This window comes from Botryllus schlosseri, chromosome 10 (genome assembly GCF_051294905.1).
Source record: "Botryllus schlosseri isolate E-star chromosome 10, Bs_hap1, whole genome shotgun sequence".
In the NCBI taxonomy this organism is placed as follows: Eukaryota; Metazoa; Chordata; class Ascidiacea; order Stolidobranchia; family Styelidae; genus Botryllus; species Botryllus schlosseri.
The window spans coordinates 8,242,121-8,251,899 of record NC_137245.1 but is presented as its reverse complement, the minus strand read 5'-3'; the positions used below and the strand labels follow the sequence as shown (position 1 = coordinate 8,251,899).

Below are 9,779 nucleotides of genomic sequence, written 5' to 3'. Positions count from 1 at the left end.
TGAAACTTGAAACGTTTTGGTAACTGACTTACATTGGTGTTTTCACTCATCCAAAAGTTTTTTTTTAATGTGTCCTTTAATTTACCAAGCACTATAGCTTAATTTTCCAATTTTGCACAACAGATAAGTCAGTATAAGTTGCGATTCAATCAATCAGGTTTATTAACATTTTCATCGTTTCAAAACATCACAAGACTGCGATACAATGAAAAGATAGCAAGGTGTCGAAAGAACTTGGAGTAGCCATTAAGATCAGACACCCACCTTAGCCTAGGCGAAGTAAATAAGAGGCATGCACACTGAATGCATCGCACCAAGTGAAGCCAATATTTAGACAACTACATGTCACAATATAAGCGTGCACTCCTTATCTTTCTATCTAACGTACCTCCTCTTCCAAAGTCTCCCTTTTCTTTACTGCAATGATCATCACTACTTTCTTTCTTTTCCATTTTAATATTTCTAAAATCAAACTTTTGTACGTAAGGGGTCCCTGATATAACTTACTGAGCCCTGATAGAAGATCGTCTTATTCCTCGGGTCAAAATATCTTTCCTTCTTGATTGCTACAAACATGGCGCATTTAGACGAAAGCAAAGGGGGTGATTTACTAATGATTTACGACGGCACAAAAACCAGTGTTGGGATCAAGTCACTACCTTCGAGTCACCAGTCATTTCGAGTCATTGCACATTTTGACTCGAGTCAAGTCAAGTCAATCGATTTTCGAAAGTGAATCGAGTCAAGTCAAGTCACTCGATTGCTGGAGGTGACTCGAGTCAAGTCAAGTCACAATTCAAGTCAAGTTGCTTTTTCGAAGTATGAGGCATGATTACGTCATTGCATTTTGCTAGCTGTCTGAAATACAGATTGAGTGGTCATTGATTCTGAACCGATGAACGAATACAAAGTTAAATATACACGCCAGAAGGCGATGGATCGCTCACATATACGTAGAACTGTTAACTACGTGAGTAATTGCATAGCCCTAGTTTATAGTTAGAAGCCAGAATAGAGAATCGAATTGATAATATGCAATACATTACTCATTTACATGTTGATATGATACAATTCGAGCCTGCGCCAATGGTTGAGGAGTATATAAACTATATTCGAATTCAATTTCAATAAACCAAGAGATTTAGCTAAGGTAAGAACATAGAACAGAAATGAATATTTTGCTGTTAAATTACTTTACTATTAGTTTACGACAACGTAAGCTGTAAGCTTCGATCACTTCGTTTGTAGTCAATTTATTCATGAGAGAACCATGAAGGCTCAATAAAACACACGATCATTGAATGATTGGTCGCTCTCACGGGTTACACCAGCGTTTCGCTAACAATCCGAACATATGGAAGATACAGTGATTTGTATCGACACCGATTACTTGATGACTTGAAATTGACTCGTTAATTTTGCTCCGAGTCACGAGTCAATCCACATTTCTGACACGCCAAGTCAAGTCAAGTCATTTTAGCAAAGTGACTCGAGTCAAGTCATGACTCTAGTCATCCCAACACTGACAGAAACTTCGAGCTGCTCTTAGATAGCCACCATTGTAGATGTGAATGGGATCAGATATATCAAAGCAATGATACCGGAAGAGCACAAAAGAATCTGCGACCATCAATTACCGACGACATATCGCTAAACTTGGAACACGGCGAAGAGACGTAATTCTTCTGAAATTAAAAGCGGCCATTGCAGACTAAAACAACATTTGCATAAGATCTGTTGTTCGGAGACTCCACTATGTCAGCAAGCAATGCAGAAGAATCTGTAGAGCACTTTTTGTTAAATGGTGTGAGATATCAACATCAAAGGAGACGACTACATCATGCTGCGCGAATGAACCGAATAAATTTGCAATTGAAAGACGTTCCAACACAGGGGTTCTCAACTGGTGGGGAATTCAATGTTGTTGTTTATTAAAAAGAAAGATTTGGCGCTTATCACCTGTTGGTCTTTTGCACCACGACCAAGAATTGCGTAATAAATGAAAATCAGTTCACGATGGAGTACGTATTGGATAGACATTTAAAAAAAAACAGCATTTCATTGATACATATACGAAAGAATATCCAGGCGAGAAAAGGGAATTCACAGAGCAGTTAAAAAGGACACATTCACGGCTATTCACAAATTACGGTTGCAGGATAACACAAATTCAATTGTAAAAGGGATGATTCGAACCTCCATGAGGATAATTTCAAGGCGGAAATCAACATTCAATTCAGCACATTTAGCAATGAGAGGGGAATTCAATGGTTTCTAGTGGGGAATAGACGCATTTGTTCAAAATTATATACAGGACAGTCTACATGTTCACGGAGACCCATGCGCAATTACCGTTGCCAGTTAACTGCTCTGGAATGTATGTGTCGAAAATTATATTGCGTGTTGTTCACAAAACCTCATTTTTAACTTTGGATGGCCAATCATGGCGTCGCAAACGCATCTAGCACGACTAGTTTGACGTGAAATAACGCTTTCGAGAAATTTTGAGCGTTACTGGTATCGGTTCACAATACGTTTTATGTTGCAGTTATAGGCGATTGTCTTGCGTACTGGTGTGGTTGTGTGTCTTGTGTAGTCACCAACCACCACAACGCACCAATACATATGAAGTTATAGGCCGTGTAACATGCGACTCCGCAAAGTGTGCTGGCACGATAAGCAGCGAGAAGACCTTGGTCGAGAAGGAATGCCCTTGTGGTGACATAAAACTTGGATATATATACAATATACATAGATGTTTAATTGTCCATAGGCGGCTTAATGGTTGACGCCGAATGTTCCTGTCCTGGCGATCTGAACCCCAAAGGACAAATGCCATCCCGCAGAGAAAAATTATTTGACAGTAAAGCAATACCAATTTTAAATCGTGTGTGCCTTTTAGTTTTAGCGATTTCCATATCTTTTGACGTAGCAGATATAGGAGGTCACGAAATAGCATAATGTAAGGAAGTAAATATGTCAACGGGTCCGTCCGAAGATGCTTAATTCTTATTTAAGGGTCCTACCTTTTCCAACACTCCTCACTCAGCTCTACCGGTAAATCTGATTACATGAGCAGAGAGGGGATAAATAATTAATAGCACAATATATTCAATTCCCGATCATATTGACCAATCCAAACATGAATGATATAAATTTTTTGCGCTACGCGAGTTTAGTCGATATGAGGCGACGCACTAAACCAGTGGTTCCCAACGTGGGCGATATCGCCGGCGGTCTAGGGGGGGGGCGAAAATGGACAAAGGGGGCGACGGGGGGGGGGGGGGGGCGAAAATAGCAAAGGGGGCGATAGGGGGCGATGACGCGTCAAAACGGCTGACCTTTTTTTTTTTTTAGTCAACCCACGGAAATTTAGTTACACAAAAAGTGTGTCAAATTAGACATCGAGTCGAAAATTCGACCTTTTTTTTTTCAGTCAACCCGCCGGTCATTACAGTTTGTATGCCCAATTTTCGGTACACAAAATTTGGGGGGCGATGATCGGTGTTGACCTTGAAAAGGGGGCGATGGGTGGAAAAAGGTTGGGAACCACTGCACTAAACAGTAGACCCAATGTAGCTGATAAGTAGCGGGGAAAAGCGTACAGGTTCATGGGGGCTGAGGGGGCCCAATACCAACGTTTATTTTTTGGGGGGTCGGAGGGGGGGGGCTGACGAAGTGCTGTTACGGTCCTGGTGGGGAATGAAGGCTCGGAATAAATCTGAAGTGGGGAATGAAGACAAAAAGGTTGGGAACCACTGTTCTAACAGATCCAAAGATATTGGATAATGTTGTAGAGCAAGTGATATCTTCAGGGCGATGTATATAGTATAGCTAATACATGTATATTCAATATTTGTATAACTAAATGTGTTGATGACGTGTTTGTATATTTTATATTGTCGGCTAGTTCCGTATATTGAATGTGCATTGTGCATGCAGGTATGCCAATATTACTGAGCTATGCTGTATATATTTGGATAGTGCGAATTACTTATAATAACCGGTATAGGAGTGGCGCACAAAACCTGCACTGTGATAAGCGAAACTATCACGATTGTACCACCACTATAATAATAATGATAATAACGTCACAGAAACTTCGGGATGCGCTTAGATAGGCTACCCTTTCAAAGGATTTGTTTGACAATAGACTCTGCTCACTACCGCATTGTGGATGTAATTAACCATCACATCGAACAGGCCAAGTACGATCGCCACAAACAAATACACAGGCGTAGAGACGTATACGTGCCAATACGTGGATGCCGAAGGCCAAACGCATTTCCACGCAGATCGTGTAGCACACGTGAGTATAACCATTAGCCATACCCATACCTCAATAGTTTTACCGGCAGCCACCCGCAGTTCTATTATAGTTCCAACCAACCGGGATAGTAACCTCAGGGAGGGGAGAATTCCTTAACTGATATAATTTCATCAACTTTACTTCTCAATTCTCAAATTCCTGGCCGGTAACATAACGTTTCCTTCCAAGCCTACATTTTAACGTCAGTGCCAACACGCTACGCCACATTCGCGAAGTGAATGGCTTTGTTTATAATTCGGATTTGTAAACGTGAACATCACTTCCAAAGGAGTTCATTTCCCGCTGGTGATTATAGGAAGACGATGAGGATTTGAAAACTGCATTGTCAGTTGTCACCCAGGCGTCGCCATGTCTACTAGGGTTGTCCAAAATTTGGAAAATCTTACAAATCCTCCGTTGTAATGTCTTATTCTATAGATTATTGATAAAAAACGACACTGAGCCTAAAAGAAGCTCACATGAAGGCCGTTAAGATTTCGTGCAACGCGTTTGAAAGTAGCTGCCGACGAATGGGCGTGCCACCAACCATAGAACGGCGAGAAGACTAGTAATCATGAAACCACGGCTCTTGATTAGCTAATCGGCTATGCATTAATGACCACGGCAGCAGCGGCTTGCTGATTAGGTGATCAAGGAGTCTGCTACCGGCGGCGATTCTGGAAGCGCATTGTATGTAAATCGACATATAATGATTTAGGATTGATTCAGGGTATGTTGAGGTATGAAATACATGATGAACAAACAACAGCTGCTTCACAAAAACGTCTAAAGCAAGACCGCTATATTGTGAAGAAAACCGCCGTAGCCTCTATGTCTTGTTTTCAACGAGGGAAAGCATAGGCGCTTATATAAGTGGCGACGGATACCTGGTTTCAGAAAGGATATATCATTATTGAATACCGTCTAGTAGTCTAATCGTATATTCCCTTGCAAGTCCTCGTAAAGGTTGTTGGCAAATCGACGAATGCATTCATTTTATGGAATTACTATAGCATTGGAGTGTTATAGTCGATAGATTGGGTGACGTTTAAAAAGTCAGTATGTAGGCTACTTCAGCATTGTAGCCTTGGTCGTCGGAAACGTAGGGTGGGTATTAGCAATATGACGTCGCGTGACGTCATAAGGTAGCTCTCGCGTTCACATATAAACTTCAAAAAAGGTTCATCGTTCTCACGAACCTGAATCATTCGCACCATCCTTACAGTGAAGTACAGTCAGTGCGTGGTTAAGAACGTTATGAATCTTTTAAGCCTCTCTTCAGTTCTTTCTCGTCTACCTGCAAATGATAATTTGTAAGTTTACCGACACCACGAGCAGCAACCGCTGACGGTCTTTTGTCTACGATCAATATGCTTATGAATATCCTTGGAAAACCCAGGAAACTCTTCTAAGACGCGGCAATTATTTAAAAGATGGTTTCGGCGAAACAGACAAAGGCAGACGGGCAGTATTTATTTTACTCAGCAGCAAGACAAGGTTTTCGTTATGGAAAGGAAGGGACGATTCCACTGGTTGTTCCTAAATGAAACGTATGTAAGGCTTTTAAGCGCGTTACATGCATGACCCAACCATAGCAAATAGAACAGTGGTTATTAACCTTCACTAAGCCGCAAAACTACTGTACCAATCAGCAAGCCGTCGAGAAATCCCAAATTTTCTCTGAGTCATCAAATTAAAATCTACCATCAAGTACACATCTAATGCACAGGGCTTTAGAGCCGGAGCAAGGAGCCGGAGCCCCGGAGCCGTACATTTTCGCCGGAGCTGGAGCCTGAGCTCTACATAAAATTCTATAGGAGCCGATGCCGGATCTGGAGCCGGTTCTATGAACAGTAGGTCTGGCTCCAATGTATTTCATAAGATGCTATGCTTTTACTGATGGCTGAATTCACATAATTTTACGATAATCGTTCAAAAAGGTTGTTGCCTCGTTGGCACCACCTTTTCTAACTAACCAGTAACCTTGTTTATACATAGGCGCCAAACCTGGGTAGGCTGGATTTGCCGCGCTTACTCCGTAATTACTGGATTATAGGTAGGCTTACCATATTTTGGAAATCTAAAGGGGGGACACTTTTCCTAGGCTTGCAAAACCGGAGAAGAATTCTCAAAAACCGGTGAATTTAACTCACTTTCTGATCGGTTGACTAAAAAAAAAAAAAAAGGTCTTCTCTCCGCTCAGACCTCAAAAATACCGTTTTCCTCTCCGCATTGCTAGGTGGTTGACTAAAAAAAAAGGTCATCTTTCCGCTCAGAGCTCAAATCACCGTTTTTCACTCCGAAATACCCGCCGGCCTTAAAAAGCGGGACGTTTGGCTGACTGGTCGGGACGCCGGGACAAGACGTCAAAAAGCGGGACTGTCCCGCCTAAAGCGGGACGTATGGTAAGCCTAATTATAGGTATACCCTCAAATTCGTAATCAGCACAACACCGATGCCCAATTGTGTGGTTCGAAAAATAGTGAAAACCATGCATGTCACAAAACGGGCTTGAAGCTTCTGTGAGATGAGCATTTTACCTAATTATGGTAGTATTTAGAAGAATATATAAGCGAAACCATAAAACCATGACCTTACTGCACAAGTGCACATGTTGATATAGAGGCGCGCATGCCGCACTCCGAGAAACATTGTCTCCTTACTGAATTGAGTGATCAAATGCACGTTCTTTGTTAATACTTTTTTTAAATCGTAGCTCCAAATGGGATACCGTGTTATCGTTTTGGCCTATGAATTGAAATTCAATCAAGCGCACGATCGTTTACTCCAGTAACGATTTGCGAACTTAAGGGGGCACTTCTATTTAGAAATATTTTATTTGTGTTTTTTTTTTCTTCATCGATCTAGAACGGAAATTTCACGCTCTTTCCAAATATGTCCTTATTTTTATGATATTACAACTCCTTCTTATCCAAAACTAGTTTTATTTGGTGACCATTTTATAAAAAAAAAAGAATTACAGCCCAATTTTTGCTGCAGTCGTGTTCATTCTAATCCAACATTCGCGTTTGCTGGTGGAAATAGCGCCACCTGGCGAAATCTCTCCTGTAGAGCTCGAAATGAGTGTTCTAGCCAGTCTGCCTTCATAAACTTGGCTGCTTCACAGACTCAGTAAACAGGCGAGGTGAGGCTGTTTTTTTTCATTTATTTTTCGATTTGTTGACTGATAACTGACCATATTGGGTAGTATTTATTGTATGCTTATAAATAAGTGTTCTAGCATGTATGCTTTCATATACTTGGCTGCTTCATTTATTCAGTACCAAGGAAATGGTCGAGATGGAGGTTGTGTGTTTTCCTATCTCATCTGTTTTTATTCATTGACTGCTGACTGACAATATTGGGTAATATTTATTGTTTCAGGATAACTGTCTTGGATTGGTTTTCATTTCTAGCTATCAATTTGCCTAGAATGAGTCGATCAAAGAAATTTAGAGTTTAGAAGAATCTTTGAAATGGAAAGATGCATTGGTGGATTCACCAAATCCCAAAATGAGTCATTCGTCGTGACCATAGGGACAAGGTGCCTGAAGAATAAGTACTTATGAACTATGGCAGTAAAACGTGCTGTAGCTACGTCCGTACTGAACTGGAATATTGGATGTAGTGGGTACTTGAGTGTTCTTGAAAGCCTAAACTTGCCAGTGAACACTTTCACAAAAATGAAACTGGTTTGAAGGACAAAAAAAGTAAGACTGCATCTCGACGGTCTTTCGCTGTGAAAAATTGAAAGAGTTCAAGACTCCTAAGACACATCAGACTATGTGCCTGGCGGCTATTAATGCTCAGGTTGTGTTATATATGGTTCAATGTGTGATGCAAATCAACTAATATGGTCATTGATGTCATGATCAGTGTTCTTATCCTTGTTTTTCGAAGTTATTGTGGTTTTATTTTTTCAAACGCGATTTTCTCAAAATATACTTTTTCTGCACAAAAATTGTATCTCCTCTGCACCTGCTTGTTCGATTCATCTGAAATTTTGTACAAATGATGGTTAGGGTATGTATAATAAAATGATTGAGCGTTTTCTCGAAATTTTGTCCAGAAAAATTTTTACAGAGGAAAGAATTTTGAAAAAAATGAAAATTTAGGGTTCGCTGACAAAAAATATCATAAATTTTGTTAGAAGACCTATTTTTGAAAATCCCTCAATTGTTTTGTAGATATATATATGTACTATTACTACAGCAATATTTGAAGGAAAATCTTGAAAGACTTTTGAGTTTTTAGGATTTTTAATACGCGTGTTCAATATTTTCATTATTTTTTGAGTAAGTGTACCGGTGGGGTACATGCTCATGGTACAACATAAAGACCATATTTGGAAAGGAAATTTCCTGCCCTTTCCAGCAATGTATGAATCATGGGGCTCGCATCTACCTTTACGAATTTATGACTACAAACGTGAACACCTAAAAAAATCATTTTCAAATAGAAGTGCCCCCTTAAATAGGGAAATGCATCGAAGCAGCCGAGATCGCTATTATAGTCCGCATAGCCTACAATTGCAGCGATGCGACCTAGTCAATGCGGTGTCCGAACCCTGCCCTCGTGTTGAATATGAGAGGGCAATTAGTGATTGGATGAGCACTTTCCAATTTCTAATCATCAAATTTGTGTATTTATTCTTGTCTGCTTGATACACCCGTATTATTGAATAGTCGCGCAATGTCACTTGCGAGCTTGCAGTATAATTGGTTATACTGACTTCTACGTACAGTGCACGCCGTTGAATTAAGTTCTAAAATATTGATGCACCGCCAGATTACCAGTGGCCCTAATGTTGAGTTAATTCGATTGGTTTGAAGGGGAACCTTCTATGCTCCACTAAGCTTGATTGACGACGAGTACTGGTAACGAGCGCACCGATATTAAATTTGAAGCCATTGGGTATATTTGGTGAAAAGTGGATTTCTGCTGATAAGGTCGCGACATGCGTTCATTTCTGCATTTTAGATCTGAACAAATCGCACCATTTCAAGATTAAATTGGCCAGACTTGATATTACGAGCGCAGTATACCGGTAATAAAACATCACGCCACTGCTTTAATGCTGTATCATGTGTACAATGTACCGTACACGCAATGGCATGGAGTAACTTTCGTTCTCGTGCGGATATGACGTCATCGGCAGAAGACACGAAGTAATTATCACAACACAGGACTTTGCATACCCCCACAAAATGATGGTTCCTTGCGACGGCTACAACCGAACCATAGTTGCCGGAGCCGGAGCAGTGGTATCAGTGAGCTCCGGAGCTTGGAGCCGGAGCTAATTCATCATAAGAGATCTCCGGAGCCGGAGCTGGAGCACTTTAAACTTTACGACTGCTCCAAAGCCCCGCTAATGCAGCATTACTATCGATTATTGATGCACAAAATGAATTGTACACCAACAGAGTGTTGTTGCTGTTTCATATCCATGATGTTTCGACTATATGGCATC

The 9,779-nt window shown here is 40.7% G+C and overlaps 1 long non-coding RNA gene across 1 annotated transcript; it reads left to right on the top strand.

Moving 5' to 3' along the window:
* The first annotated feature begins 5,478 nt into the window (after positions 1-5,478).
* Positions 5,479-8,270, top strand: LOC145448810 (uncharacterized). Its single transcript, XR_013918031.1, has 2 exons — positions 5,479-6,365; positions 6,731-8,270. It is a non-coding gene; the product is annotated as an uncharacterized LOC145448810 (long non-coding RNA).
* The last annotated feature ends 1,509 nt before the right edge of the window (positions 8,271-9,779 follow it).